At 32.2% G+C, this 27,966-nt stretch overlaps 1 long non-coding RNA gene across 1 annotated transcript; it reads left to right on the forward strand.

The window, feature by feature from the left end:
* The first annotated feature begins 11,333 nt into the window (after positions 1–11,333).
* LOC124356112 lies at positions 11,334–27,773 on the forward strand. Its single transcript, XR_006921806.1, has 2 exons — positions 11,334–11,769; positions 27,381–27,773. It is a non-coding gene; the product is annotated as an uncharacterized LOC124356112 (long non-coding RNA).
* The last annotated feature ends 193 nt before the right edge of the window (positions 27,774–27,966 follow it).

The following is a 27,966-nucleotide window of genomic DNA, read 5'->3' on the forward strand; positions in this document are numbered from 1 at the left end:
TTAAGCAATATCCCAGTTATAGTCCAAATTTAAGTTTAAAAATTATTTTGTTAACATTATTACTATCTTAAAATATTTAAGATTATTTAAATTAATTAGTTATTTACATCACTTTCTCCTTTTGATGAAATATTGTAATTTTACTATAAGTGTAAATTATATTTTACTTACTTGAACCTCTTAATTCTAGTGTACATTAACATAAAAAACAAAGTATGGATCTATGAGGTATTCTATAAAAACCTAATGACTTATTTAATGGTTTTATAGAATTAGATGTGACAACTGTTACCCAAAATGTTTACGTATCTGGTATTTTTTAGCTTGAGTGAATAAAAATAACAGAGTGTTAGTAGAATTTCACAGTAAACGATATCTGGTGCATAGAAACTTTTGAAGATTGTAAATGCCTTAGTTGGCCTATATATATATATATATATATATATATATATATATATATATATATATATGTATATATATATATACATACATATATATATATATATATATATATATATAATTTTTAAACAGGGCTTTCAATTTGATGTTTGGTTAAAATAAAGGATAATTTTGTAATAGTATTTTTTCTTGATACCTTTGGTCTTATTCTCACCTACTGTAGTTTTGTAATTAATACTTTTTTATCCCGTATTAGAGTGTAGCAGATGTGACTTACAGAACATCCATGATTGTCTTGGTTTAGTGACCCTATTAAAGCATGTTTATATGTAAGCATATTATTCATTAACAATATGGTGCCATTACTAATTACATGGATATATACATTAAATAATCATACAATTATTCGAACAAGTATTCTAATTAGGTGATAGAAGGAAGGCATCCACTTTCAATAAATAAATAGTCTACTTGATTTCATGGTATGGCACACCTAAAACTTGAAACATACATTGAGAACTGTTTTATTATTAAATTCCTTTGTGGTGATGTAATGAAATTTATGAGTCTTGTGTTTAGATTCTTCAATCTGTGGAAGAGTCTGCACGGAAATGGTGGACAACTCCTGAGACTAGCATTGTAGAAACTGGTAATGGAAGATGTTATTAAATGTAGACAAAGGCAGATGTCACTAGCAAAATAAACGACACAAAAAAGACAATATAAGAAAAAGTAGATAATTAAAAGTATGAACTCCTTCTAATGAGTAAAGTCCATTTGATGGGACAGACATTTTCTCTTAGTTCAGGGTGAAAATTTCATAGATGCTTACTGTGAGAAAAATGTGTTATGCAATACATAAAAAGCAACTTTTCTCATAATTGTGGCTGATCCCGTTCCAGTCCAAACCTAGGTAGTAGTGATCCTTTTTGTCTTTTTCTCTTGTAATGAAATCTGATATTGATGACAAAGTCTCAACAATGATGAGACCAAAATAGTACATTACTAATCTCGAAAGCGACCAATTGCAGGACGGGATTGCATTTAAACGCAAAGAAAATCCTACTGTGGAAAATGCTACCAGGCCCCGTGATAAAACTTTAAACCTGAGTATTGAACGATACTTTTATCACTATTAAAACAAACTCTTTAAAATATTATCTGACATTTGATAGTCAAGTAAGTCTTCCGTAAGGAAAGTAACACAATTGTATCTTTTATGTTGGTATAGTTGGTTATAGTTTTAATAATTTGTCGCAAATTAGTTGTTTTTCTAAAATAAGTATTTGTTTTCATGCACAAATGAAATGGAACACTTTTGGAACATACTTTTTAAATGAACTAAAATACTGTTGTTACGTATGTAAGCATGAAACTGCCATCCTTTACGTATAGTGTGTAGTGACTGACACTCCTGACGTAAGGTACAACATAGGAGCACCTCAAAGTGTTACAATTAGTCATTGTTGTAAGTTACAGTGACAGTGGATTATTTAATAACAATAACAATTCTTTGAACGTCTATCCGTTTAGTTCATATTGTTGTTAAAAGGTTTGGTACTAATACTTTACTATTTTTTACAGAATCCACAAAAGAGCAAAAACAAGAAGAGCTATTTGCAAAGAAAGAGGAGGACACTTCAATGAAAGTTCCTACAAGAATTATCACAATTTATGCACCCAACAATGAGAAGGAGTTGGCAACTGAGAAGAATGATAAGGTACAAAACGTTGCTATGGATAAAGACGGTAATTTCACAGTCACCTTTGATCAAAACCACTGTAAAACTTATGGAACCCTGATTCATAATGCTGAGGAACTCACCTCTGAGGCAATCCCAGTAATAACAGTTCACCCTGCAGTTGTTGAAACGACAGAATCTGATTTGAATCAAATTACTTCTGAACACTTTCCATCAACTGTTGAGATTTCCATCCTACCAGACAATCCTGATGTGACAGAACCAGGAAGTACAATTGAATCAGGTATATTCCAGTACGGCCCTTCAGTTACTGTAAAAGAGTCCGAGGTAGAGGACAGGACATACCAGAATCCTAGGATCCGAGTTCAAAACGTCGAATCAACAGAACCTTCAGTGGAGAGTAAATCACTCACAACTGTTCCAAAAGAGATCAAATTTAAAAACACTCAAGAAACCTATCAAATCGTCCTATCTCACGCCACAGAAGGGCGTGTTGTAAAGAGGAAGAGGAAGGTAAAATCTGCACAAAATACCAATGAATCGACTGGTAGAAGTATGTCGAAAAGTGAAGATTGTGACGTTGATGATGTAATCAATTGGGATAACGATATCCGATGGGATGATGAAGAAGAAAAGTTTCAGTGTAAGAAGTGTAATAAGTTCTACAAATCTAGGGGCTCACTGATAGGCCATTTACGTTATATTTGTGGAAAACTGCCACAACACACTTGTCCGTTCTGTCCGTACAAGGCGAGATCGGCTTGTGCAGTCAGGGTTCATGTCGGTCGAATTCACAACACTTGGCCCAGACTCACTAAAAACAATCAGTGGATTTATTAGACATATGTACTCACGACTAATAATGCTAATTTATTGTTCTAACGTGTTATTTTTAACATTTTTATTTTGCTTTTATTCCACATATGTTATTTTGAGGATTAGTTTCAGTTAATTGTATAGTATTGTTATTGTTCTCATATTGATATTCTTCTTGAATTGATACAGATTTTTAATAAGCTGGATTCGGTTGGACGTGGATGTGTATTGTGCACGGCTGCTATGCATGATTAATGCTATTGATTATTGTGGAATTTTCCACTATTTCTTTGTAATGATTAAGATATATTTATGTTATTGGTTCTTAGATTTGTATTATACATATATGTGTGTATTTACATATATTTATATTATCTATTATGATTATTGTTATTTATATTACTTATCGTACTGTCATGGGTTGTATACGTTGTCTCTTTTATTTTTACTTGGATATCTCTCGTGCACGATGGACTCTTCTTTGATTAATGTTATTGCCTGCTGCCATCTGTGTAATAGCTATTATATAATTTTTTTTTTTTTTCAAACTTTGATTGCTTATTGTTATGTAGTTGCATGTAATGGGTTTCCGTTAAATAAATAAATAATTTATATAATGGATTAATTGTAACATATTGTTTGGTTAGTATAACACAACTACACAGTGTTATAGGTGACTTTTGTAGAAGGTAATCTTTGTTCCCAAATGTTTTTGTCCTTATTTTTAAAAGAATAGACCACAAGTATTTTGTGAGTGTTGAGTTTAGTTCCAGTCCTCTTATTGCAATGTCTAGAGTCTGACACTGTCACAGGCTTGACTCCTGAAATCTTAGTCTTGATCATCTGAGGAGACAATAAGAATACCTCTTCATCTAAATTACACTATATTTTGTAGTCTAGTTGTCCCTGACGTCGAAACTATGTGAAGCATTCATTTTGAGTTTCTTCATCATTGAATTTTTTTTAACTCATTTTCACCTCAAACGAACGTGACTCCAGATTCCAGGAGTCTAGTCTGTGACTGTGTCAGATTCTACATGCTTCACTAAGAGGAAGATAAACTCAAATGTGAGAGTAAACTCAACAATCACATTATATCAACTCTTCCCATGATAGATACCTAGCTACGTTAATTAATACTTTGACAATAAAAGTTTTTAAACTTAACTAATTATACAAATATAAAAGGTAATCAGTTTATTTATGTTAGTAATTTTTAATTTATTTTGAAATGTTAACAACCTTTAACAAAATTGTTATTTTAAAATGACTGTAATAATAGTCTGTGTTTTATAAATCATGTTTATTTTGATCTTGTGAATAAAAGTAACTATAAATAACAACATGTCTCAATTATATACACTAATACCCTCATTTATTTTCATGTTGTATATAGGATGGAGAACCGGAAATGCATATGTTTTAATAAGTTAATATTCGATTAAATGCATAAAATATTTGTGTTTGTGGGGTAAAATAATTTAGTTACATCAAAGTTAAGCTCAAAATAATGTTGTTGAAGTAATGAGCATCAAATCTCTACTAATACAAGTAAGTTTCCTAACTGCTTTACAAGCTCCAGATTCTCTGTATATAATTGTTAGTTTTTTAATTTATAGGGTATTTTTTTACTCAAAACATGTTCTTCTGTGTATTACCCTTTATTGCTAATATTTTAAATGTGAAAGTTGGTGTTTCATTTTATCATGCAAAAACTACTGATAAATTTTAAAAATTTGTATGAACTTAAAAAACTGGCATTACATATAGGTCTATTGATTATTATAATTTAAAATTATTTATTATTAGGTGGTGAGGTAGCTGGAAGTGCTGGTCTCCTTCTTACCTTTTTGGCAGAGTCTGTGAAAAGATTTCAATGGCTAACTGGTCTAATGGCTAATGGTAATTGTGTGGCATCCTTGCACACGTCTGCTCCCTGCGCAAGATTATGTTGCTGTAGAGCTCTCCTCTGTTGTCATTTAAATCATCCAATTCAAACAATGATCAACTTTGATGTTTTAAGTCCTTGAAGTAATAATTTCCAATTTCAACACATACCATAAAATTGCTGTTTAAAAAATTCATTCAGATAAAAAACTGAAGATTTTACAAAAGCTACTTTTGAACATTGATAACTAAATATTAAGAATTCAGTTTTTGGTTTGTAGTGTTGGTACTGCAAATAGCAATGTAAGAAGTGATTTTCTAATGTGTATAATACACGTGGCACTGGTGAACTTATGATGCATTTAATCTGTGCATGTAAGATATTCAACATTGGCTACCTCGATATTGAAGCACTGCTATCTAACTCAGTTATAATGCATTTAATCTGTGCATGTAAGATATTCAACATTGGCTACCTCGATATTGTGGCACAGCTATGTGTACATTGAATAAAGAAAACTCTGGAATAGGCCCAACAAGCCATGCCTTAATAGAGGATTTTACATATTTTTATGGGGAAATCTGTACTGAATATAAATGATAAACAATTAGTATTAATAAATAATCATACTTTTACATTTCCCAGCAAACAAGACACTAAAATCTAAGTTTCTATTGTGAACATATTTTATAGATTTGAGACAAATTCCTATTGAAAACACGGTTTTAAACTTTAACCCAATGTTAAAAGCGGTGCCTCAAATGTGCAACCGACAGTTAACTAGAATTCTTCAGACTTCTTTACTTCACACAGTTGGAACTGTACAGTGTTTTGTGCAAGTCATGACATTACATCAGTAATAATACAATCATTTGTATAATATACATTTTTATTAACTTTACAAAAACATATTCATATATATATATATATATATATATATATATATATATATATATATATATATATATATATATATATATATGAATTTGTAATGTATATAAAATAGTAACACATGCATATACACTAGGTGTAGTAACAATTTTTCAATTTATAATAAATAAATAACGTCTTTATTTGAAGCGATTTTCAATATTACATTGTTGTTTTTCAAAATAACTCAAGTCATACATTTTCAATCAAGGCACATAGAAATCTATCTATCATCATCCGAGAAATACAAAATCAAACTAATCAAACCAATAATACATTACATTAAACAGCTATTTAGGGGTGAAACACTCCTCCTCCAAAGCCAGTCTGAGATTGTTTTTAAACGAGGAATATCCATAAGCCTTTAGACTGTGAGGGACGCTGTTGTATATCTGGGGGCCAAAGTATCTAAATTCATTCCTCCCCATCTCTAGCCTGACCCTGGGCACCTCCAACATGGCGTCCTGCCGAGTGTGACAGTCCCAAATCTCAACCCGGGTCTGTAGCATCCCCCTGAGGTAAGAGGGTTTTCCCGTCAGCAACACCTTGTGAACAAGGCAGGCCACCTGAAGTTTGAAAATGCACTTTATCGGAAGGATCCTTGCTGTACGGCGTTACTGGCTAACGTGATCAAATTTTCTCAGACCGTACACAAATCTTACAGCAGAGTTCTGTAACCTATCAATCAGGACCGTACCCTCAAGGGTCAATCTTCCCCCAAATACAGGAAGAGCATAAACAATAACTGGGGAAACCACAGCTTTGACAATCTTAAGTTTCACTTCCTCTATTTCCAATTTATCATAGACTTACTCTTAAAAAAAGGGTGTGCTGTTAATATTTTTTTTTATTTTTCCCTCTATTTAATTGTGTTTAAATTGTATAAAACTGACTCAGTTAAAGAAACTGTTTGTATAATATGGAAGAGGTGTATTTAACTACAGGGCATGAAACCCAACCCTCGTTAAGAACAGATTGGACAGGAGAAGCCTGCCCTTCAGGCTAATTTTGTGTAAGTATTAAAACAACAAATCTAAACATTTTGAAATAATAGACAACAGTGGTCATCTGTATTAGGGAATAAGATTGTTCTCACATTATCACGTATTACTACTATATGAACAGTTACTAAAGAACATAACTTGTATTATTTTACTAAACAAGCTATTTGAATTTTACTTGGTCGGTATTATTAGAACATTCGGTTGAAGCTTCCACGGTATTTGAATTTGAGATCATTCCCATTCAAAGATCCCTCATTAGAGCTATATTCTCTTAATATTGGAAGCGTTAATAAATTTAATATTATTTTTAATAGGTTATTAGATTTGATTTATCGTGCTTTTGTGAGATAAATTAATCTTTGTAGGTAAGGGATGTAGGTACTCCAGGCAGTGCAAAATGTTTACCCTATCACTCAATTTCTAAAAAGAGATATATGCATTAACATTGCGTTATGCTTTGTATTGCTAAATCTATAACCAATGATAATGTTTTTACTATCTTTCCGTGTAATAATTTTGTCGGCATTTTCAATGAAAATGATAACTACCACTGCTACTACTCGCATCCATGTTTGTTTCGTATTTGACGACTACATTTACTACTAACAATCAGGGTTAGAGATGGAAAATACAGTTTGTGTCAATAATATTAGCAAAATAACGTGGTTAGTTGGTATTACGTTCCTGTTACCGTGGTAAAATGTTACCAACCGACTCACGCTCTTTGTAAGCATCACATTCTGTTACTGAACTAGCGTTATTGTTTCAAGTAAACTGAGTCAGACTAAATCTACGTATGAAAATTTAACTAAGTCAGTAAAATGTAATTTTATACTACTAAAATATGCTAATTATAAACTGGTTATTTAAAATTTTCACTATACAATACAAATATTGTTTAGTATACAAAAACTTAACTAACTCATAACAATGTAATATTTAGATTAGTAGACGGACTACTTTGAAATAGACTACTTTTAATTAATCATAAATGAGAACGAACAATTAAATGAGAAATGCGTTGGGTTTGTTTTCATCTTTCAGGAACAATTCTCCGTTTCTATTTTGATAAATATATTTTATTTATTATTCTGTATTTCGATCTGATATTTTATTCCCTGCCCCGCCCGCACCATCCAGCTCACTCCTCTACGTTTTTGGTTTCTCAGTAATGTAATACCAGAAATGGTCCGTTCCTAACATCGTTGCCTGCACGATAATAGCTTCGGCTGTTACTCAGTAACTATGTACAATTCGATATTCCAATTCACAAATGGTTTTGAACCTGGTTTCGTCAGTTAGATGAATTTAGATAAGCCAGAAAGACGTTATGAGAACGCCAAATCATTCAGCCCACCCGTTACTAAAATAACAGGGTGTTACTGGTTATCCTGGTAATATGAGTTAAATATTTATATTTTTTATTTTAGTTAAATATTTTTATATTTTTTTCAGTTTTTCATTTACCACTATCAGTCATTAAGGTTAATGTTTTTTTACTCTTGTTATTCATTTAAAGTTTATCTTTCATTGTTGTTAATAATTTTATAGTTTATTTGCACTGTTATTATTTGTCTGTTTGTTTCTCCATATGGTATCACATCTTTTACAGTAGTGTATTTAAGTTAATACTATCAGTAATTTATTATATACTATCACTAATTTTTAATATAATTTATACTTTCATATTACATTAATTATACGTTAATTATGCCTAGATCTGATTTAGAGTCCAGTTGCATGTTTGGTTTGGCCCTTTTCTTTAAGTATGATTTAATCATCTATCATAAGTTAATAAATGTAAATTGGTTCTTGACCGTTGAAAGGAAATAAATAAATATGTTTATCACTGTATAACGATGTTACCGACAATAATATGTAATAATCGCCTATCTCTAATCAGGGTTAGTTATGAGAGTCACTCCGGAAGGACAGATCGGCTTGTGATAAAACTAGTGATCATAAAACTAGTTTCTTAAAAAACGAATGTTTTGGTACCTTTGAGAATCAATCAAGAATCAAGAATCAAGAGATTTATTTGCCATTAAATACAAAAAAACAGTACAATAGGCATCGTCAATCAAGCCCCAATAATGAAATAAAAACTCTTAACTAGTCCCGAATGATAATATCACACATGTCACTACAATTCAAGTACTCTTCAACAGTATAGAAGGCTTTGATCTTAAGCCACTTGCTAACCATAATACTAAATTTCTTAGGTGGTAGAGATTTTACAGAATTTGGCAACTTGTTGAATAATAATAGTTGATGATATTTATAGCTCTTATAATACTTATTGAGTCTAATGCTAGGTTTAAACAAATTTTTCTTTTTGCCTTGTGTTGTAACTATTGAACTAAGGAATTTTCTTTAAAATCATCTATATTATTTTTTACATAGAATAGGTTACAGTAAATATATGCACTAGCTAGAGTCATAATGTTAAGATTTGGGAAAACCTTTCTGCATGACTCCATTGAAAACAATCCAGTAATTGCTTTTATCGCTTTTTTTTGCCATACAAAGGCTTTTTTGGCAGAGGCTGAATTTCCCCAGAGTCTAATTCCATAAATTAGATGAGTATGGAACAATCCAAAATAGCACATAATTAGTACTTCTGAACTTACACAAGTTTTTAATTTTCTCAAGAGATAGGGTCACTCTTGCCAATTTTTTACATAAATTACTGACATGTTCCTCCCAACAGAGCTTACTGTCTAGATATATGCCGAGCAGCTTTACCGGCTTAAACATACATATCATCTAAGTTAATGTGATGTTTCAAAGAGAATATGATGTGTTCTGTTTTATTTTCATTTATAAAACAATTTGTTAGAGAAATACCATGTTTTTGCCTGTATGAGAGCTTCATTCAGTTTTGCTTGTACATTTGGAATATTTACATCATTTTGGATCAACGTGGTGTCATCAGCATACAGTATAGAGAAAGCTGACACATTATAACTAAAGTCATTCACAAAACACCAAAAAAAGAAAAGGACCAAGGACAGAGCCCTGCGGAACACCTGCATTAAACATCAAGATATTCTGAGCACTCATTTTTAACAGCAACCATTTGTTTCCTATTCTTAAGATAAACTTTCTATTACTGACAGTTCTTCATTTACAACACCATTAATGTTTAAGTTTTTGACATAACATAACATGAGAAACATTGTCAAAAGCCTTACTTAGGTCTAATAGGCTGTAGTACCAACCACCAGCTTGTCCTCAAAGCTGTTTAAAATATAGTCTACAATTTTCTCAACTGCATCCACGGTTGTATGTTTAGGCCTAAAGCAAATTGAAAAGGATACAACAAATTTGTTGGTAACAAAGTATTCATACAGCTGTGCCACCAGGCAAGACTCGATTACCTTACTTAAAATTGGGGACAATTGTGATCGGCCGATAATTTTCAGGACAGTTCATATCTCCCTTCTTAAACATAGGTGTAACTTTAGGACATCTTTAGGCAGTCTGGGAAAATTATCCTACAGTAACAACTAAATTTACCAGATAAGTAAGTGGTAAACAAATATAACATTAATTATATTTTTAAGCAAAAAATTGGACAAACCATACACATCCTCACTATGTGAACCACTCATTTTATTGACAACACACTTTACCATTCCTTCATCCACCAACTTCCATTTAAATACATTTATCCGCATTAGGCCTAGTTAGAATTTGATAGCAAGTCAGAGTACACTGAGTACATGAGTCATTTACATCAATGACCTCATCCTGTTTATCATTACTGTCAATAGACAAATTAACAAAGTAAGAGTTCAATTGGCCAGGTGAGATTGGTATACTGCGTTTTGTTGAGCAATTAAGATTTACATTCTCTTTTAGCAACAAAACCATGCAGCTTTTGCATTGGTTATTGGAATTACTGATATATCTATTGTTGGCAGCTACTTTAGCCTTCATGATTTCCTGCTTATAGAGTTTTTTTAAAACTATTGTAAAGTATGTGATCATCTTGGTTCCGTGAGTAATCCTCCATTTATCATATAGAGCAAGAAGTTGCATTCGCCTATCTAGTAATTCTGGCGTAAACCAGTTTATCACATCGCATTTCTTAGATCTAGGTATCACAGATATCTTTGGGCAACTAATATTAAAATGCATGGTTAAAATTATTTAAAAAAACTATTTACAGCAATATTTACATCTTTGTGATACACACAATTCCAGTCAGAATCACTTAAACATTCAAACTAGATTACCTAACCTATATTGTGACATGAGACGTTTTTGGCCAACTTTCATGTCATTGGGCTTAGGTCTAATAGTACTGCCATCCCGACTATGGCTATGTTCATTGGCCAGATATAGGCTAACCCAAATACCTGCTGCGTGATCAGATATTACTCCTTGGTTCAACAAAAACTATATCTAGGTTTTCTGCAGCTAAATTAGTAGCTATATTGTCAAGGCAAGACTTAAACCTTAGTTGGTACATTATTTGTACAGTACAAATTAAAGGACCTTAAAAGATTTTAAAAAATCAAGAGTTTCAGAGTCACTAGCTTTCAATATATCAACATTAATAAAAATCACCAGCCAGTATTACATGTTTAAAATTTTTTGGACCCTTAGTAACATAAGCAAGTAAACATTCTAGGTTAAAAATAAACAGTCCAAAATTTGATTATGTATCAGTTGGTACCTACCAAGATACTCCCTGAATCCATCAAATCACTCTTGCTATGTTTTACACCGAATCCTTGCTTACTAGTTACTACTCTTTAACAGCTGATTGCTCCCTATCCCTACCGCTAGTTGCATCACAATGGAAATGGACTATGGAGTTGGCGCGTATTTGGCGAGGCGACGGTGAAGTGGGTTATGTTTGTTTACTTGAGAGTTGATAATGTTTCTGTTAGCCTAATAATATTGAGATTAGTGATAATTTGAATATAGAGTGATATTATTTTAAAGTTAAAGGATATTTTTTATTGTAACAGTGGTTTTACGTGAAAGTCAAGGCGTCAATTATTGACATTGAGGTTATGTAAGTAAACAAGCACAATGTACTGTATCTAAACCTAATGTAATATTTAGTTTCAGCGTTTTCAAATAATCAGTGGTCTGTATTATGTTAATGAAACTTAAAATACTATTTTACTAGGCTATATTATTAACGCTAGAATAACCTGCTAAAAGGATTTGGATAGACTACCAACCTATTCTTAGCCTACTCAAGTTCTAATTTATCATGTATGTGAAGGTCACTTAACAAAATCATGCTCAACATAGTAGAATGTCAAGAGGTGAAAAACATTTAAGTGGCGAGTTAAAAGTGGTTATAATTCATAAGAAGTATGTTAGGTCTATACTGAAAAATACAGTTAGAGCACGATAAGTAGACCTGGGTTTTTATACAGATATTGATGAAACATATTACTAGGCTTAAATTATAACCATCGGCTGCAGTATACGTGGCCAACAACACAATTGAGTTACAATTGAATCATCCATAGGCTATACATAACCATCTAAAATTATAGAAAACAAAACGTCGGAACAAATTATGTTATTAGGTTTACGTTTACGTAATTAGGTATTTCATATACAATATAACCTAGACGTGCCAAATAGTTTCAGGCATTCCAGACATGTTTAGCGGTACGAATAGGCTGGTAAATGTTTGAGTTCCGCTCTGGATTCCAGGCAACCACAATATTTCCATGTGGCAATCTGTACTTAATTTTTTGTATTGATATATTCAAATCATTACTAATTTATACTAATTAACAACTAATAACTCATATATAGCCTTGAATTGAATTGGCTAAAAACTTAAATAAGTAGACAAGCACTGTTAGAACGGAACACATGGAACTGGGACTAGTTCCAGTCGGAACAGTTCCCGTTCCAGAACGGCCTGGCACACTAGCCTACTTATTACCGGTATCACTAGCCTATTTACTACATAAATGAAATAAGCACAGCTGGCAATGACGCACTAGTCTACTCCGTACTTACAGTAAGTGAAATAAATAGAGCTGGCAATGACGCACTAGTCTACTCCGTACTTAAGTGAAATAAAAATACCTGGCAATGACGCACTTGTCTACTCCATACGTAAATGAAATAAAAACACCTGGAAATGACGCACGTCTACTCTGTATGTAAATGAAATAAAAACAGCTGGCAGTGATTAATTATGAATATCTATAGGGAAAATAGTGTATTCAATAATACAGTAGAGTCCCGTTAATCCGGACTAATTGGGACCGAGCCCTATTCGGATTATGTGATTGTTCGGATTAGCCAGAATTACAGAAAAATACGGTTTTAAACTTGAGAATGGGTCTATTTTGTTATAGAATTATCAACATTGTTTATTAAAACATGTTTTCTGACTGTTGCATTGTATTTCTTGACAAATAAACGTGTTTGCGAATACTAAGCACATTTACCGTATTTACTGTGACAGTTCTATTGTTAAGCAATGTGAGCGTACTGGATATTGTACGGGTCCACGCGTTCAATAGTTGTACGAATCTATGCGTCATCCAATAGACTCTCTTTAATGCGACAGAAGACAATAACTGAATTTATGTCTTTTAACAATTAATATTGTACTCAATAATAATATCAGTACTGTACGTCCAATTTTTGTTTGATTTCACTTCTTAATACAGTAATTTAGCTCATACTTAACCTATAAGTTACAATTTGGTACTGTATTTAACTTCATTATTTATGTACTGTACCGTACACAATTTGTCTTAATAAAATACTGTATGTCTATTTAATTAAAGTTTTCTTTGTTTATGTACGAAATGATGCACCCATTTTTGTTTATGTATGAAATTAGTTCCTATAACTGTTCATTATCGTTATAAATAATTCCTCCTGGACCCGTTCGGATTACACGTGTTCGGATTAGCGGGACTCCACTGTACTGATACTTGTTGATTTGATTGTGTTGGTGGCCACTTATTATACTGCAACCTAACCATGTATATAAGCAACTGGTACTACTTAATTAATTTGGAAAATAAGTAACATAACAATTCAAACACTTTTTAAGATAATAAAAATTATATTTTACTTTTTAATTTAAGTGATTTTGTTGAATTCAAAATAATAGTCAACTTTAGAAAACTTCTTAAAATTACTTTAAAAGATGATAAAACTTGTTTTTCTTGGCTTCAAGATGTTGGTGGTTCTCAAATCCCCATTATGTGAATAACCGTAGTCTCAGACGTATCGAAGACATATTTTGGGTTAAGTGAATGTGGGTTTGTGCATTTGACCATCAACCGTAGTAACAACTTTTATAACTCTGCAACTGTTGTTAATACTCAGATAGTCGAAAGCTTGTGGAGTGCTGTAAAACTAAGTTTAAAAAGTGGCATACCAACCGTCATAGTTGCAGATCATCTCTGTGAGTATTTGTACAGAAGAGAGATATAAGTAGGTTTCTGGAGAGAATGCTTTCAACCAATTCTTGAAAATGGTTAATCATTACTACTCAGAAGAAAACATACAAATAGTTCCATAACTTTCCTATTTCCTGTTCTAAATTTTTGTTTTGTTGTCTTATCATTTCTTTATTATTCATTATATTGTCAACGTGTATGTTAAGCTAATTATTTTAATTTCAAATGCGATTGTTATTATGACTGTAGATTCGTAGATATCGATTGATAATCTCGTATTTATTATGTGTATATTATTCATCGATGATTATAAATACTAATTGATATAAAAAACCTGTCTGCTTATCGTACTTTGCTCAAAAATACTCTAGACTAATGAAGTTGTAGGCCTAAACATAACGTGTACAGGTGGAACATGGTAATTCTCTGCTATTAGCTACCAACATAGCACACTAACTAATATATATTATTTATTTATTTATTATTATTTCAACGGCATCCGCCAATATACAATAATTTCACAACATTTTCATGCAACTTAAATATAACATCAACAAAATAAATAACAACTAATTAAATTACAGAAAGTAGTGATTTATGCAGTGGAATAATAAAATAAGTATTAAGATTTGTGAAATAATGTTATAATAGTGAAAAATCACAAACATCATCTCCAAACTGATATTAAGGGGAAAAAAACTCTATCACTCATTACTGTTGCAGTCTCTTTTTAAGGTGTGCGATGCTGTCATAAAACATATCACCATCGGAAGGAATGCTGTTTCCACGCCTATGAAGTCGAGCAATAGGACCGTGGTAGCTGTAATTGTTTGAGTGGTGGCAGGTTGAAAACATATTCCTGGATCTGGTTCCAGCAGGCACCAAGAGGGATATCCTACTCAGAAGCTCTAGTGAATCGATCGCCCCGTTGATAAGCTTGTGCAGGAAAATAATATCAAACATTCTCCTTCTGCACTCCAGCGTAGGCAGAAGAAATTCCTGCTCAAGTGCGGGGACAGAGACCTCCCGATAGGCTGCACCTCTCCGGACTCCTTGAAGTCTGCAAAATTTGTTTTGAATACTCTGTAGTTTGTGAATATGAGATGCGTAATGAGGGGACCAAACAAGAGTACAATATTCCAGATTAGGGCCGAACTAAAGCCTTGTACAAGAGCAGTAGTGTCTCGTCACCGAACGTCCCCTCTAGACATTCGAAAAATGAATCCTAGCATTTTGTTTGCCTTCAAAGATACCGCATCAATGTGTGCATCGGGTGACAAATTTGTAGTCAAACTTACTCCAAGGTCGTTTATCGAGGTCACTCGCTTGATGTCGCCGGGATACAGTGTAATTGAAAGCAACAGGATTCTTCAGACGACAGAAGGTGATTGTAAGACATTTGGTTGAGTTATTGACCATCTTATTATCATTGCACCACTCAGCAATTAGGTTCAGATCACGTTGAAGATTGAGACAGTCATCACGAGAGTAGATTTCTTTGAATATCTTGAGGTCATCTGCGAAGAGGAGATATTCCGATGATAGGTGGCTGATGATGTCGTTGACAAACAAGTTGAAAAGAATAGGGCCAAGCTTGGACCCTGTGGGACACCTGAGGTGGGAGGAAATTCTTCAGACAAATGGTTTCCAAGTTTGACCCTCAGCGAGCGTCCACTTAAATAGCTCTTGAACCATTCTAGAGAGAGTCCGCAGAAACCATATCCTTCGAGCTTGGAAATCAGAAGTGAGTGACTAATCTTGTCAAATGCCTTGGAAAGGTCTAAATAAATTGCTGTCCACTTGATGTCTTCGATTAAACGCAGAAAGAATATAGTCTGTGTAGATGACAAGGTTGGTCTGGGTGGAACGACCCTTGCAAAAACCCATGTTGTTGGGGGACAATGATACTCTTTATGTCATTAGATATCAATTCCAGCACTAAACCTTCCACAACCTTAGCCAAAGCAGGCTGGATGACGATTGGCCTGAAGCTGGTGACATCAGTAGCATTTGGTGTTTTAGGAATCGGCACAACATAACTGGACTTGAGTGCTGTCGGAAAGATGCCGTCCATAAATAGTCTGTTAAGTAAATTGGTGAGAGGCTTTGAAAGCTGAAACGCTACATTTCTTGAGAACTATAGGTGGGATGAGATCAGGACCACTTACCTTTGTTGACATCAAGTGACTCCAGCTCCTTCCGTACTCTTTCCTCACTTACATGGAAGCGATTTACATTGAAGTTGCTAGCAAAATGAAAGTCTAAAGTTGTGTCATTCCTGGGATTGAAAGTTGAGGCGAAAGAAGCCAGCAAAAAGATTGCACATGACATGAGGGTCATCAGTAACTGTGTGATTAAAAGTCAGACGAGTTGGGATAGACTGCGATTTCTGCATTTGCTTCATATAACTCCAAAAAGATTTTATATTGGAGGGTATAGAATACTCAATATGCCCAATTAATGAGTATTATGATACCCAATCATAATACTCAATATTATGATATATTAATAATATATTAGACCTATTTTTAACCCATTGTGAACCACTAACAAAAAGCTCATCTCGTCATGCAGTAGCTTGGCTTAGCGGTGATGAGCTACCTCCTAACAGCTCTACTATTGTCATGTAGACTGCATGAGCGTCATGCATTACTATTCTGTGTAATGTTTTAACAATGGTTTTTCTCAAACCTATTTATAAAAATTGTACAGATTACAGTAGTATGTAGAGTTTGAAGAATCGGCTGCAGTATAATAAACTTTGGTATATCCAGTGGCCGCTATGTTTTTAACTGTTTTTCTTGCCAGGAACCTGAAAAAACTACATTATTAAGAAGAACCTAAGCTTTATTTAACTTAAAGTGAAAATTACATACATGTCATTATGACAACGGGTTGTGAATTTTAGACACCCGGTATATAGTTTCTAGTAAAGGGATGGAACTTTGAATTTTGTTATTTTTAAATACTTTAGGTCGTTTCAAAATATAAGATCTATATTTAGTAATTAAGTTATTAATTATGAATCGAATAGATAAACATAAATGAATATTTTATTAAGAATTATATTTTTTCTAAAAAGAATAACTGATATTTGGATTTTGCATTTTCTATTAATATAAATTAGGCCTAATGAACATTCATTTAATTAATTACAGATTTTTTGTAAAAATAATTAAATAGGCCTTACTACAAATTAATCTATGTTTGTTCTCAACTGACTTTACAGTACAGAGGCATAAACGAATAAATCATCAACACTTTCATAATATTGAGATATGTAGTTTATTGTAAAATGATTTGATAAATACCACCGTTATGTGTAAGTAAACTTAGTATAATAAGTAAAATATAAATTTTCTAATGCTAAAAATATAAATATACATGATGTAACTTATACAATATACATAAAGTTCGAAAACAGGTTTTGTTCAAAACTACTTTGAAATTACTTTTGGAAAATAATAATTTGGAAAACAAATTCATTCTATTGATCAGTGGTTCTTAACCTGGGTGATGGGCACACCCTGAGGAGGCATAGAATATTTTCAAGGGAGGGACAGTGTATTAGAATAATAGGAAAGTGGTGGGGGAACACGGTTTGTTAGTGATCCTCGTAAAAATCACTTATTAATTTGTTTATTGAGTGATTGTTGATGCTTGTTGGTTTATTAGTCTAGTATATTGCAGTTTGTTGGATCAGCAAACATAAAAGTGGGACAAACAATTTGTGTGTTCTTGTTTGTAATAGGCCTAAAAAATGGCCAGATCTGCAAAAGAAACGACTGTATATTTATGATGGTATTAAATGTGGATTCATATCTATTTACAAAACACTGTTATTATTGACCTCAGTGCGTTCTTTGCAGTGTTGTGAGTTATGATGACACACAGCCTAGACTCTAGTTTGAGACCCTATTGATTGTACAGGAAGTTTTTGAATTTAAAATGAGAAAGCTGTTGAGGATACATCTCCCGATGCAATTTATCAATGAATATAAAGACCTTGTATTACAGCACTTGGTCTAACTTAAAAATTAAATTGGACAATATTTAACAGAGTGCTGGTAATTTAGTTTAACATAAGATCTATTTAAAATCTATGTGGTTGTACTTCCTGACCATATTCAGGAACAGCCAATCAACATAAAATGTAATTCTCAGGCAAAGATGGAATTTAAAAACACAGGTGTTTAATTTTTTGGTAGAGATATCAGAATCAGATTTTATTCACCATTAAATAATATCTCTATTACAATAGGTTTTGTCATTGGTACATAAAGGTACTAAAACTAGGTTAAAATATTTAAACAATCAGAATTTTAAAATTCATCAGTAGAGTAAAAGGCTTTAGAAATAAGCCATTTAGAAATAGCAATTTTAAACTTATTAATAGGCTGATTCCTAACTAACATTGGTAACTTGTTAAACATCTTAAACTGTTGGTAGCTAAAGCTCTTATGGCTTTTATCAAGTCTTATTCTAGGCAAAACAAAGTTAGACTTATACCTAGTGTCATATTCATGTATTGAACTCTGACTGTTAAATTTATTTATATTTTCTCTAGTATGAATTAAATTGTTATAAATATACAGAGAAGCAAGGGTCATAATATTCAAGTTTGTGAAACTGATAAGATAGGAATCACTATAACCAAGTCCAGCTATAATTCTTACTGCTGTTTTCTGCCATAGAAAGACTTTTTGCAGCACTTGAATTACCCCATAGTCTTATTCCATAATTTAAATAAGTATTAAAAAGGCCAAATATGTCATTATCTAGACTTACAGTAGATTTTAATTTATGCAACAGGTAGTTTATTTTTACTAATTTCTTACAAATATTATTAACATGTACATCCCACTTTAATGTGGTGTTAATGTGTATACCTAAAAGTTTGACATGTTTGGAAAAGTCACTATCAACTGACAGGTTATTATTTAAAGAAAAAAAAATGTTTTCTGTTTTGCTTTCATTAATAACTAAACTTAAAGTTTTTGACAGTTCAATTGCATTACATAGACAATTTACGTTACCTTAACGTTATCTGCATTGTTACCCGAACAGAGTAACGTTGTGTTATAATACAGAAAAGATAGGTACATTAAAACTAAAATCATTCACAAAGACTAGAAATAGGAAAGGTCCAAGGCTTTCTTAAATCTAATAAACTAGATCCAACAGTTTTTTTATCTTCTAACTCACTTAAAATATACTCAACAAGTTTCCAGAGCAAGAGAGGTGGAATGCTTAGGCCTAAAACCATACTGTGTCTGTACATTAGATTATTGGTAATAAAATAATCATACAATTGAGTCATTAAACATGATTCTATTATTTTACTAAACACAGGAATAATGGCAATGGGGCAATAATTTTCCACAAGACGGATATCCCCCTTCTTAAAAATAGGTGTTATCTTAGCAAATTTTAAACAAGTTGGAGACTGACCCTGGAATATAACTAGATTAATTAAAAATGCAAGTGGTTCTATAATTGATTCAATGATGTTCTTAACTAAATAATTTGAAAGCCCATAGACATCCTCACTACAAGAATTACAAAGTTTAACAACAATATTTTTAACCGTTTTATTTTTTACCATTTTCCACTTAAAACTATGAGAAACCTTTGCAAATAGACATATTATGCACTAAATCCATAAAATGTACCTTATTATTTACATTAGTTTGATTATAGGAATTCATATTAACAGGTACATTGACAAAATAATTATTTAACTTAGTCGGGGAAATAGGTATTTTACATTTTTCATTGACTAGGTTCCCATTATTTTCTGTGTTGTGAACAATTTTCCTGGCAGCTTTGCATTTATTATGCGAGTTCTTAATAAATATATTGTTTGCAGCTAATTTAGCATCATGTATTGATTGGTAATACAATTTTCTAAACTTCATAAAAACTACTTTGTCCGTGATGGAGGAGGTTGATTTCTACTTATCATACAACACTAACATATAATAACGCATTAATTTTAATTCCTCTGTGTACCAATTAGTCGACATCTTAGATTTAGCATTATTTTTACAAGTAACAATAGGACAATACATATTAAAATAATTAGACAAAACATGAACGAACACTGAAAAGGCAGTATATACATCAGTTAAACTATATATACAGTTCCAATCAATAAAACTAAGGCTTTGGCTTAAATCACTAATACTGTCATTGTTTATCAGACGTTTATCAAGAGAAGACCTATCATTATATTTTTATTTGTAAAAACATTATCCTGGCATGCCTGATAACATGTAGGTTTTGTATTTGCAGGGTACAGACCCAAAAACCTAAGAATATTCAAGAAATAATTAACTTCTGGATTTTTCAATTGAAGTCACCTGAAAGCCCAAAGTATTTAAAAGGCCTAGATAAGAGATGGATAAGTAATTTTTCTAAGCAGTCAATAAAATTATAAAAATCTGTGTTGGGTGTCTGATACACACTTAAGACAATAAAACTATAATCTAATAATATTACTGCTCATGCCTCACAAATATAATCTACACAGTAACTATTAATATTTAATAAATTCAAAAGAAATGCCAGTTCTGACTAAAACTGAAGTATCGCCATGTACCCAAGGAGGCTGTCGGCAGTAGCTGACACCAACGATAAATCCCTCCGGAACATACAATGATACTTCATCAATTGCAAGCCAATGTTCCGTAAGACATATAACATGGGTTTGACTGTCCCAGTAGATCAACTTTATTTCTTAAAGATTGAATATTTATTGAGAAAACTGTAAGTGGGCCTAGGCCTAGTCCTTTATTATGTTCACTATAATTAGGTTTATGGGTAGCTACAGTATCATTTATGAGACTCCTATGAGTTGAGGGTTGGAGTTTAAAACTTCCTTGTGGGAGTTTAAGTTTCTCTTGGTAACAAATTTAGACACAAACACTGTACTGGGCCAAAAGTCAGGTGAAAAAATATCTTTAAAACAACTTGCAGGTACACCTACCTTGAAGCAGGCATGTAGCTCTGGGCACTTTGCATTTAGATTTTCCACTATGTAATTACCATTAATTTTCATGTTTAGGTAAGACTTTAGTTCTTCACAGGTAGTATTAGGACTCAATCGTGATACAAATAAAAATAAAACTTTGTTTTCAGCAATACTAAGGTTATGAGTCTCGGTTGATTTACCAGTAAGGAATTTAGGCCTAAATGTTTTAGATGGATAGGTCTCTTGTTATCATTATTATTATGACTCTTTCAATAAACCATTTCTTCAATTCTGCTGCTTCTCAAGTATAGGGTTTAAGATGTGAATTAATGGTATTAAATTTACATTTTAAAACTGTTTGTGTATAATATACATTTGTTTAAGTATAATAAGCATAATTCATACAATATTTAAAATTAAATGATGATTTAAATATTACAGTTTTATATTAGGCTTAAATTTATATTTATTTTGGTTAATTTGTTAACAACGTAAATAGTTTTGTTTTTAAAAGTACCTACTTGACAAATGTTAAAATCTCTGTTTAAATATCTTAGGTTAAAATTTAAGTTTTAAAAAATTACAAGAAATAGTGACAATCATGTGACTTTATAAGTCTTATTTTTATACAAAATAAATATATAAAGATGGGATGGATAATAAGAGATTTTTAAGTGCAAAAAGAGTGTAAAAAGTAATTTTGAGGCCTTTGTCCCGATTTTTCTAGAGTAAGTTAGCGACACCGGGTGTTGTACTCTCAGTGCAGCTCAGGTTTAATTCTAGTTTTAAAGTAAGCACTTAGACCTGAAAGTAAGAGAAAACAAGGTTCAACATGTGATAGACTGCTCTTTATTCATGATGTTTGATAAAACTATAGCCATCATACAATCATAAGAGGAATTCATTAATTTTGATCTTAAAACTAGCCATCGAACCAAAGGTGGAAGTATTAAGTAGTAAACTTTAGTTCAGCGGTTGTACGTAAACTTATCGATTTGGAACTATTGCTGGTAGTCACGATGATTATGTTACGTTTATAAATGCTAACAATCAACACATTTTCAAACTTAAATTTCAGTGAAGGTTTTCCTGGTAGAAAACAAAACTGCCCAGCTTGGTCTGCTGGTAATGACGTAGTTTACTTACTTTAACAAATAAATTTAAAACGTTCATGTAGGCAACATGACTTAATTATTTTTTGACTGCTATAAGTGAAGTGAAGTAACTGTAATGACAGTTCCCAATTTTTGTTTGACTACATTTCATATAAAAATTAAAATAGCGAACTACTTAACATATTGTCATTAAATTTATTATGTATTAACAGAAATACTAGTATTTAATTAATTTCAGTTACACCTGATGTTTACTAGTCTTCTACGTGTTATAAAATACAAGTAAAGTGAAGTAAGAAATAACTAAATTAGGAGTCACATATTTTAGCTAAGCTATGTTTTAAATAAAACTAGATTAAATTATATTTATACTGACTTTTGTTATTTAAATAAATGTTGGCCAAGTTTATTTTAGGCTTAAAAGACATGAATTGTACAGTAGAATAGCTAAAACATATCAGTACCATAACTAACAAGATGAAATTTCTTTTCTTATTCAGACATTAAAACATTCCTGTAACCACGTAGCTATTCTGAAGAGACATAATAGGCATACTGTACTTGTCAACATCAAATCCATTTCGTTGTATAAATGTTTGTTATAAATTTTAAAAGATTCATTGTCTATAATCAAACAATAAAAATAAAGCAAAGTAGTGTTTTGTCTGTCCTGATCCAAATAGTAAAGATAGTGTTCCCCTAACAGAAATGTCTCCTTTATAGAAAGTACCTATTGTTTGTTGTTTATAGTTTTTTGTGAGTTTATGGTTTGGTATGTTCCTTAGTAAATTTAAAATGTACGAGTACAGGGTGATTGGAAGGCTCTGTGGTGTGTTCAAAGGTGATTTTAGATCTAATTATTTAGAAGAAATCATGCTTAAGATATTGATTTTGTTTCATAACAAAATGTAATGGATTAAATAAAAAATATTAAAATCTTATGTTTGTTTTAATTTATTGACCAACAGTTAAAATATTTATACGTTATAACTTTTTAGGTCTGATGATGTGAATTAATGTTACATAGCCCAGAACTAGACATAACCAGATTATAATATATTGCTATGCTGTCAGACAACTGTGTGTTTTCATGGGCTAAGGAGAACAACATTAATGTTACATAGCCCAGAACTAGACATAACCAGATTATAATATATTGCTATGCTGTCAGACAACAGTGTGTTTTCATGGGCTAAGGAGAACAACATTAATGTTACATAGCCCAGAACTAGACATAACCAGATTATAATATATTGCTATGCTGTCAGACAACAGTGTGTTTTCATGGGCTAAGGAGAACAACATTAATGTTACATAGCCCAGAACTAGACATAACCAGATTATAATATATTGCTATGCTGTCAGACAACAGTGTGTTTTCATGGGCTAATGAGAACAACATTAATGTTACATAGCCCAGAACTAGACATAACCAGATTATAATATATTGCTATGCTGTCAGACAACAGTGTGTTTTCATGGGCTAAGGAGAACAACATTAATGTTACATAGCCCAGAACTAGACATAACCAGATTATAATATATTGCTATGCTGTCAGACAACTGTGTGTTTTCATGGGCTAAGGAGAACAACATTAATGTTACATAGCCCAGAACTAGACATAACCAGATTATAATATATTGCTATGCTGTCAGACAACAGTGTGTTTTCATGGGCTAAGGAGAACAACATTAATGTTACATAGCCCAGAACTAGACATAACCAGATTATAATATATTGCTATGCTGTCAGACAACAGTGTGTTTTCATGGGCTAAGGAGAACAACATTAATGTTACATAGCCCAGAACTAGACATAACCAGATTATAATATATTGCTATGCTGTCAGACAACAGTGTGTTTTCATGGGCTAATGAGAACAACATTAATGTTACATAGCCCAGAACTAGACATAACCAGATTATAATATATTGCTATGCTGTCAGACAACAGTGTGTTTTCATGGGCTAATGAGAACAACATTAATGTTACATAGCCCAGAACTAGACATAACCAGATTATAATATATTGCTATGCTGTCAGACAACAGTGTGTTTTCATGGGCTAAGGAGAACAACATTAATGTTACATAGCCCAGAACTAGACATAACCAGATTATAATATATTGCTATGCTGTCAGACAACAGTGTGTTTTCATGGGCTAAGGAGAACAACATTAATGTTACATAGCCCAGAACTAGACATAACCAGATTATAATATATTGCTATGCTGTCAGACAACTGTGTGTTTTCATGGGCTAAGGAGAACAACATTAATGTTACATAGCCCAGAACTAGACATAACCAGATTATAATATAATTTGCTATGCTGTCAGACAACAGTGTGTTTTTCATGGGCTAAGGAGAACAACATTAATGTTACATAGCCCAGAACTAGACATAACAGATTATAATATATTGCTATGCTGTCAGACAACAGTGTGTTTTCATGGGCTAAGGAGAACAACATTAATGGTTACATAGCCCAGAACTAGACATAACCAGATTATAATATATTGCTATGCTGTCAGACAACAGTGTGTTTTTCATGGGCTAAGGAGAACAACATTAATGTTACATAGCCCAGAACTAGACATAACCAGATTATAATATATTGCTATGCTGTCAGACAACAGTGTGTTTTCATGGGCTAAGGAGAACAACATTAATGTTACATAGCCCAGAACTAGACATAACCAGATTATAATATATTGCTATGCTGTCAGACAACTTGTGTGTTTTCATGGGCTAAGGAGAACAACATTAATGTTACATAGCCCAGAACTAGACATAACCAGATTATAATATATTGCTATGCTGTCAGACAACAGTGTGTTTTTCATGGGCTAAGGAGAACAACATTAATGTTACATAGCCCAGAACTAGACATAACCAGATTATAATATATTGCTATGCTGTCAGACAACAGTGTGTTTTCATGGGCTAATGAGAACAACATTAATGTTTACATAGCCCAGAACTAGACATAAACCAGATTATAATATATTGCTATGCTGTCAGACAACAGTGTGTTTTTCATGGCTAATGAGAACAACATTAATGTTACATAGCCCAGAACTAAACATAACCAGATTATAATATATTGCTATGCTGTCAGACAACTGTGTGTTTTCATGGGCTAATGAGAACAACATTAATGTTACATAGCCCAGACTAGACATAACCAGATTATAATATATTGCTATGCTGTCAGACAACAGTGTGTTTTCATGGGCTAATGAGAACAACATTAATGTTACATAGCCCAGAACTAAACATAACCAGATTATAATATATTGCTATGCTGTCAGACAACTGTGTGTTTTCATGGGCTAAATGAGAACAAACATTAATGTTACATAGCCCAGAACTAGACATAACCAGATTATAATATATTGCTATGCTGTCAGACAACAGTGTGTTTTCATGGGCTAAGGAGAACAACATTAATGTTTACATAGCCCAGAACTAGACATAACCAGATTATAATATATTGCTATGCTGTCAGACAACAGTGTGTTTTTTCATGGGCTAAGGAGAACAACATTAATGTTACATAGCCCAGAACTAGACATAACCAGATTATAATATATTGCTATGCTGTCAGACAACAGTGTGTTTTTAATGGGCTAAGGAGAACAACATTAATGTTACATAGCCCAGAACTAGACATAACCAGATTATAATATATTGCTATGCTGTCAGACAACAGTGTGTTTTCATGGGCTTAAGGAGAACAACATTAATGTTACATAGCCCAGAACTAGACATAACCAGATTATAATATATTGCTATGCTGTCAGACAACTGTGTTTTCATGGGCTAAGGAGAAACAACATTAATGTTACATAGCCCAGGAACTAGACATAACCAGATTATAATATATTGCTATGCTGTCAGACAACAGTGTGTTTTCATGGCTAAGGAGAACAACATTAATGTTACATAGCCCAGAACTAGACATAACCAGATTATAATATATTGCTATGCTGTCAGACAACAGTGTGTTTTCATGGGCTAAGGAGAACAACATTAATGTTACATAGCCCAGAACTAGACATAAACCAGATTATAATATATTGCTATGCTGTCAGACAACAGTGTGTTTTTCATGGGCTAAGGAGAACAAACATTAATGTTACATAGCCCAGAACTAGACATAACCAGATTATAATATATTGCTATGCTGTTCAGACAACAGTGTGTTTTCATGGGCTAAGGAGAACAACATTAATGTTACTGTCAGAACCAGATTATAATATATTGCTATGCTGTCAGACAACAGTGTGATTTTCATGGGCTAAGGAGAACAACATTAATGTTACATAGCCCAGAACTAGACATAACCAGATTATAATATATTGCTATGCTGTCAGACAACAGTGTGTTTTCATGGGCTAAGGAGAACAACCTGTTGTACATTCTGAAGTACTTTACATGCTTCTTATATTTGTTTGACTGTAGAATAAGTTAATTAACCTGAGTATGGTAGTATTTTTATCAAAATATCAGTTTAAATTATTTAATTTGATAAAGGATAACATATTCATAAACATACCTTAAAATAAAATTATAATTTTGACACTAGGCTATAACTGAACTCCTACACTGTGTTTAAAAATTTGCAATCTGATATTTTTCTCAGGTAAATAACTAGCCTATAACTACAATAATTAAGATTAAAATTAAAATAAACAAATCATACTAGAGCGTTGTGTATGAATCAGAAATTTAGTATTACTGATTTCTTGTATAACTGAACAATGGAAAATGTCTCCAAAATCCTGTTCTTTGTTTAAAGTTTGTTATTAATTGTTAGAAAGAACTTGATTACGGACATTTTCTATTGTTATATGTTAACAAAATATGATGAGACAAATGCATTTTTATTTATTTACAATTTATTTTTGTAACATGTAATGCAAATGTGTGCAATCATGGTATCCTGTTACCTTCATTGTCATTCTTGCATCAAAAACAAACTTTAAACCTAGAGCAAATATCAATTTATTGCATAAGTTAATGAATTTAAAATAAATTGGTTTTGCTACTATATTTGAAGAAATCACACATCTATAGTGACACAGAACTGTTAAGAAAATATTTGCCTGAATAGAATTCTCACAGATGTTTTGTCCTCAGCGAATGGTGAGGGGCCTGGACAGTTTGTTTGCAGTTGTGGTCGGACATACAAGTACAAACGGTCGCTGAGTCTGCATCAGAAGACAGATTGTGGAATTGAACCTCAATATGCGTGTTTGTTCTGCACATACAAGGCCAAACAGAAAGTTCACCTGCGCAGACACCTGGTAACCAAACATGCGGAAGCTTGCTTAGTGCAGAATTGACTTGCTGGGTCGTACTATGTACCGTTATTTGAAACTTTGTTTTGTGTTGTATCAAATAAATTCATAATTTGTTTTTTAAGTTTTAAAATAAATAAAATACTATTAATCTGTATTTATGTGTCAAGAGTAAGATTTCCTTTGTTTTCTATCTCACTATCACAAAATAAAACTTTTTTAGGCACATGTACTTGTGTTACATTATTTTTATCTTTCTTGTCCTAATATTCAATATTTTAGTTTTTTTGTGATCCTTATGTAAAAAATATGAAATAACACATAGTATCCAGTAATAGCAACCTTAATGTGCCTGTCATTTTTAAAGGGTTGTCCAAATTTTGTTTCTTATACATGATTGTTCTTGTTTCATGTAGGTCTTTTAG

This window comes from Homalodisca vitripennis, chromosome 2 (assembly GCF_021130785.1).
Source record: "Homalodisca vitripennis isolate AUS2020 chromosome 2, UT_GWSS_2.1, whole genome shotgun sequence".
Taxonomy (NCBI): domain Eukaryota; kingdom Metazoa; phylum Arthropoda; class Insecta; order Hemiptera; family Cicadellidae; genus Homalodisca; species Homalodisca vitripennis.